Source organism: Oncorhynchus keta, chromosome 19 (assembly GCF_023373465.1).
Source record: "Oncorhynchus keta strain PuntledgeMale-10-30-2019 chromosome 19, Oket_V2, whole genome shotgun sequence".
Taxonomy (NCBI): Eukaryota; Metazoa; Chordata; class Actinopteri; order Salmoniformes; family Salmonidae; genus Oncorhynchus; species Oncorhynchus keta.
The window spans coordinates 34,652,229-34,659,284 of record NC_068439.1 but is presented as its reverse complement, the minus strand read 5'-3'; positions in this window follow the sequence as shown (position 1 = coordinate 34,659,284).

The window sequence follows — 7,056 nt, the reverse complement described above, 5'->3', positions numbered from 1 at the left end:
ACAGTTTTTAATGCACTCTTGGTAGGATATTCGTGAACGTAGCTCAACAATTTTTTTTATCCAATGATTGTACGTTGGCTAATAGGACTGATGGTAGAGGCAGATTACCCGCTCACCGTCGGATCCTTACAAGGCACCCCGACCTACGTCCCTGATATCTCCGTCTCATGCGAATCACAGGGATTTGGGCCTTGTCGGGTGTCTGAAGTAAATCCTTTGCATCCGACTCGTCACCTCCAGTACGAGGTGAGTAATCGCTGTTCTGATATCTAGAATCTCTTTTCGGTCAGAAGAGACAATGGCAGAAACATTATTTACAAAATAGGTTAGAAATAACACAAAAAATTACACACAAAAGCACAAATGGTTAGGAGTCCGTAAAACGGCAGCCATCTCCTCCGGCGCCATTCTGTTACAAACACTCAAATTGAAGGTTAACCAATTCAAAGTAAAGGAAGTCCCTCAAAATAAGTAAATAAGACATGTACCAAAACTCAGCACACAATAGAATAAATATTTAAGGCACCTGTAGGTTAATACATTCAAAATAAAGCACACATGAGGGAATAAAGAGAAAGGACTAAACAGAGCCGTAACACATAGTCACATGCCAATAAGACACTAGCTGTGTTCGAATACTCATACTGACCGCACTAACCTACTATTTGTGTTGTAAATTGAGTGTGTAGTATGTTTATTGGTCATAGTATGGATATAGTTAGTATGCCAAAAGTCGTACTACTTTCGCCAAAATACAAGTATACAAGCAGTGGACACTATTTGTGCTTTTAGGGCCCATATGGCAATTCTTCAGAAAATGGGCGTGGCTTCACAGAATTTTCAGATTTGAGGAAAATGGCAGAAAATATCCGAGAGCAGATACAAATTCATCGTTTTAGCTAATTTTGACAAATGTTAAGAAAATGTTGAGCAAAGTAATAAAGTAATGACTTTTCAAATAAGGTACGTTATACGTTATGTTGGCTGACAATTTGTTAGCTACGCTAGCCACATTGCATATCATTACACTAGTTGCTTGTATGTACCGGTATGTTAGCTAGCTACCTAACGTTAGTTGGATACGAATAAATGGAACTTGCCAGTATATTAACTATATGCTCTTTAACTAACTACCCACCATTCATTGACTTGATTATTCACGTCGTTCTTAGCTTAGCTAAGTGGTATAGTCGTTGTGCGCTCTCAATGGACATTGTTATTTTTATTTATAAAAATAAATACAAATTTAGCCCTTTTTCTCCCCAATTTCATGGTATCCAATTGTTAGTAGCTACTATCTTGTCTCATCGCTACAACTCCCGTACGGGCTCGGGAGAGACGAAGGTTGAAAGTCATGCGTCCTCCGATATACATCCCAACCTAGCCGCACTGCTTCTTAACACAGCGCGCATCCAACCCGGAAGCCAGCCACACCAATGTGCCGGAGGAAACACCGTGCACCTGGCAACCTTGGTTAGCGTGCACTGCGCCTGGCCCGCCACAGGAGTCGCGATGAGACAAGGACATCCCTACCGACCAAGCCCTCCCTAACCCGGACGACGCTAGGCCAATTGTGCGTCGCCCCACGGACCTCCCGGTCGCGGCCGGTTACGACAGAGCCTGGGCACGAGCCCAGAGTCACTGATGGCACAGCTGGCGATGCAGTACAGCGCCCTTAACCACAGCGCCACCCGGGAGGCCGGACATTGTTAATTAAGTCGTAAGATGTCTAGCTAGTAATTTGTCATGCTAACAAGCTAGCAAGAAGTTGCATAGCAACAGCATCAATTTCTAGTAGACAGGCGAAGCACTAGTGCACTCAACTGAAAGGATACCGTTCGTTTACAGTATACTTAAATGAACTAATATTATATAGTATGTAGTACATACCCATTAAGTATGTAGTATACAGTATGTTACTATGGGTATTCGAACACAGCTACTGTCAATGAGTTGTGTGTGTGTGTGTGTGTGTGTGTGTGTGTGTGTGTGTGTGTGTGTGTGTGTGTGTGTGTGTGTGTGTGTGTGTGTGTGTGTGTGTGTGTGTGTGTGTGTGTGTGTGTGTGTGTGTGTGTGTGTGTGTGTGTTGTACTGTATAGGTAGAAGTATGTGGGAAGTGTGCACAATAAATCCTGCAATCTCTCTCGTCTTCTCTAACAGGGGGGAAGTATGTAAAAAAAGACACCTGTATTCAGCAGTAGTACTCAAATAAGACTTTTATAGGTTTCGTAGGTACAGTACATCTCTGCCTTCACGTGTGCTCTGAATGTTCGTACTGAACGGACTATGGCAGTAAACATGTACAGATCTGTCTACAAAGTGCTTGTTTTCTGGGCCTGCATATCCTTCCAGCGAGAACGTACATACAGTAGTTACATTTGTTTGTTTCTCGCTGAGTAGTGCATGGAGCTTTTGGCAGGGTGCGAGTGGTACCAAGCACATTCCAGGGTATTTAATATGGAGTTTAATGATTAGCTGACTCTGCTTGGGGTCCACCACTCTCCATGGGAGGAATGCTATTGGGCTGAGTCATCGTCTACCAAACAGAAGAGCTTTCTAATATCTCAGCCAGGGAGCACTGAAACAAGGCACCTTACTGCTGAAATGGACATTCTAACACTCAATAATCTGGATTCACAGCATAAAAGAATGCATGTAAAATGGCGGTTTGCGGAGTACAAATGTACATTGTGACAGTCGACATCTTGACATAGGCACAATGGATGCCAAGATGTAGTCTGGGGTTTGGGTTCAGAGTTTTCACTGGAGTGCGCTCCTTCATTGAAGAAATTGAGATCAGCAAACTTGAAGGCCAATCTTACCAGATAATGCAGATGCTTGCTACCTGAAACCACTTACTTACGATTATGGGTTTTACACATCCAGCTTTGCTTTAACAATAAAAATCACTCCCGCTTGACAAAAGTTTCAAAAATAACTGCGCTGAGGTTACGTATACAGAGCTACACTCCACGCTGCTGAAATGCACATTTAGAAATGATGGCCTATATGACCGGCAATCCCGATGGATCCTTGTTTACTTATTTATTTGTAAAATGCAGCACTACCACTAGACCAGCCTCCAACACGGGACTTCTTTAGCATTTGATGGGGACAGAACATTTTCTGAAATTATGACATCTGACATTTTGGTACATTCACCTGCCCTCGGCTAGTCAATAGAGTTAGTATCATACAATGTGCACTGTCCCCTGGTTGACTCAGGCTACATGTAACAAAGTTCCTGTGTAGGTCACAGGTCAAGGGTCATCCCAGAACAGAGGAGGCTGGTGGGGGGAGCTATAGGAGAATGGGTTCGTTGTAAAGACTAGAATGGAAGTAATGGAATGGTATCAAACACATCAAACATATGGAAACCACATTTGACTCCGTTCCATTCATTTCATTCCAGCCATTACAAGGAGCATGTCCTCCTATAGCGCCTCCCACCAGCCTCCCCTGGCCCAGTTGCAGATCAGGCAGCTCAATAGTAACTGAGGTGTCCTGATTATATCTCAGGAGTCAGACACTTACCCAACAAATACCTTTCAAGGAGCCAATCCCTAAAGGTGAGAGGTCAAGTCCTGTAAAAACCATGGGAGTGGAGATAAGGTGTGTTTGAACAGGGAGGAGGAAGTCAAATAATAGACTCATAGTTACAGACACACTCCCTCTCAATGGACCTCTCTCATTCTCACACACACACACACACACACACACACACACACACACACACGCACGCACGCACGCACGCACACACACACACACACACACACGCACACACACACATTAAGACACATGGCAAGGACACACTGACACAGGTAATTCATCTTCTCCGTGCATCAGAGACAGACCAATAGGAACCTAATCATTAATATCCTCTCTTCCACTCACCTTGGTAGTGGGTTTGTGTTTATGTTTGAGAGAGAGGCAGGGTCTCTATAGACTAATCTTATTTGGAGGGGCACTACAATCTGTTCATCTGTCTGGAGAGAGGCCCTCAGGTACACCGGGAGAGAGTGTTTGGAGTGATCCTTTTACTCCACAGTGTGTGTGTGTGTACCTTCCACTTGTGCTGCAAATATGCTTAGTCAGCATCCTGTTGTCATTCCTTTTCAGTTTCCTTTTGTCATTACAGGGGAAAGTGATCTCAGATACCTATTTCAGACTGTAGACGTGGTATATTACCAAGACAGAAAAACAAAAGACAATGTTTATATGACCCCCATTCAAACAGCCCCTTATTTACCACTTTCTTGCAGGTGTACCCCTTTTATACAAATCAGTAAGTAAATTGCAAATTGGGAGGGGCCGGGTTGGGGGGTGTTTTGCATTTCAAATTAGGGAGGTGTTAAACAATGGAAGTGTGAATGGCTTTACCTGTATAAAAAGCAGAGTACCATTCATACAAATCTGATTCCTGTATTTTGGTTACAGGGTCTGTGAAAATGCAGGAATCATGAATAGGTCTTTAGCCCTCTACCCCACACAATTGTTACATGTTTAAAACAACAACCCAGACTTAAAGCACCAACGACCAAGCAGTGGCAACCCACTGGGCACATTATGGTTGAATCAACGTTGTTTCCACATTTCAATTCAATTACGTTAAACCATTGTGGAATTGACGTTGAATTGACATCTGTGCCCAGTGGGAAGGAGAATCTCCTTTGGAAGGAAGCCGTCCTCCTCGGCTGGCTGGGTAGAAGTTCAGAGTGTGGATGGCCATTCTTATGCATCCCTAAAACGGTTTATTTTCTGTGATTGCAAGAACTTTCTAAATGGATTTCACCCATTGACATGTGAGGGGCATGACTGGACATTGCTCTGTTTTACTACGTGTCCAATGGTACTGACATGGATGTCATCCATGTTGTTGATGCCTGCCTGCTGTCTGGTCATTATTGATTGGTCCCAGTTGCACAATGCAGTTGGCCTGGGTCATGTTCATTGGGCACCAACGGGAACAAGTGAAAATAATATAATATAATATAATAATATATGCCATTTAGCAGACGCTTTTATCCAAAGCGACTTACAGTCATGTGTGCATACATTCTACGTATGGGTGGTCCCGGGAATCGAACCCACTACCCTGGCGTTACAAGCGCCATGCTCTACCAACTGTGCTACAGAAGGACCAAAATGAAACTGGGAGGGACTACCTGGGCTGGTCCAATAAGAAACAATAATTTAGGTTTTCCTTTGCTTTCCCTAACCCACACACTTACACACTCACTCTCTCTCCAGGGTCACCGGTGATGGTCAAGACAGGCCAATATCGTCTGTGTTAGCCTCCTCTTCCCTAGGGCCTTATTAGATAACAGCCAGTAATCAAATTTGTGTGCTCTCTAAATCCCACTTTCTCTCCATACAACCGGAGGTCGACTGGCAATGTGAACATCTGCTGCCCTTCAATCCCAGACATATCCAAGACCCCTCGCCCTCCTCCACCCCCCAGTAGCTGGGGATGTAAGCCTCTGGCTGGTCCTGGACACTTGCATGACTCAGGCAGCTGGTACTCCACATCCTGTCTGTGAATGAAAAGCCATATCTACTACAGACAAACTGGTCTCTCCGGCCTTGTGTGCCAGCGTCATTGACTGAGAGGAGGCCGTGGTGGGTGTGTGTGTGTGTGTGGTGGGGGGGTCCTCTGTGTGTCTGTGTGTGTTAACGACGTGCCTGAAAGAAGCTGCGAGGTGTGTTTCTGTGCTCCTTGTTCGTTGGCACAGGTCAAACCACTGGAGCTTCCGGAGAATCCTCGCTGTCTTTCAGAAAAAAAGACGCCCACTCTCTCTCGCCAACGTGCCCCCAACCTCCCAACCCCCCAAGTTCATTCTGTGGAATCTTCCCGGCGGTGCTTGCTTTCTCGATGGCGTGGGCGCGTTTGCGTGGGCGAGAGACCGTCGGCAACAGTGACAGCCCTGGTTGCCATGGACACTGAGTTTCCCTTTTCCATTCCGACCCACAACGATGACATCGTGGCAGCTCTCACTCTGTGTGGCACACCAACCTGTACTCCAACCGACACGATCCCTCCCACTCATTACAGATAAGTGTCAACGATGGTGTTGTTGTTGCTATGAGCCTCTACGTTCATATTCATTAGTACTGATTGAAGCACTGAAGAGACAAATATTAGTTGTTGCTTGTCCGGGGGGGTGTCACGGAGTGGATTTCATAACAGGAGACAATGCTCTAAACTAATATTCCTCACAAAACGTCATTTGCGCATCGGCTCAGAACCCCTAACCCAATAGCCACATTTGCCCTACCCCCTCCCCCAGATACATTACCTCGCATACTGTATGGATGTACTGTACATGTAAGTATTATCACGTTTGTATGCAACAGGCAAACGCCTCGGGAAAATAATAATAAAAATAATAAAAAAGGAAATCCCACCCTGCCAGAGCTGTATAGTCCCCGAATCATGGCAGGTAGCCAGGTGGTTAGAGCGTTGTACTTGCGTTGGACTAGTAACCGAAAGGTGGCAAGATCGAATCCCCGAGCTGACATGGTAGAAATCTGTCATTCTGCCTCTGAACAAGGCAGTTAACCCACTGTTCCTAGACCGTCATTGAAAATAAGAATTTGTTCTTAACTGACTTGCCTAGTTAAATAAAGGTTCAAATAAAAATCACTGTTGGTCTCCATGGACAATGTTAATGGGATGGCAGAAGCTGTGGTAGCTACATACTGTATGCAGTATGACATACTCATAGTACTTCCTTCTACATACCGACCTATTTGTTCAGGCGAGAGACGCCCACGATAACCCTGGTGTAGGTTGCAGAAATACAAGTGTTTGAACTGTTTCACTGAATATACAAAACATGAAGAACACCTGCTCTTTCCATGACATAGACTGACCAGGTGAATCCAGGTGAAAGCTATGATCCCTTATTGATGCCACTTGTTAAATCCACTTCAATCAGTGTAGATGGTGGGGAGGAGACAGGTTAAAGAAGGATTTTTAAGCCTTGAGACAATTGAGACATGGATTGTGTATGTGTGCCATTCAGGAGGGTGAATGGGCGAGAAAATATTTAGGTG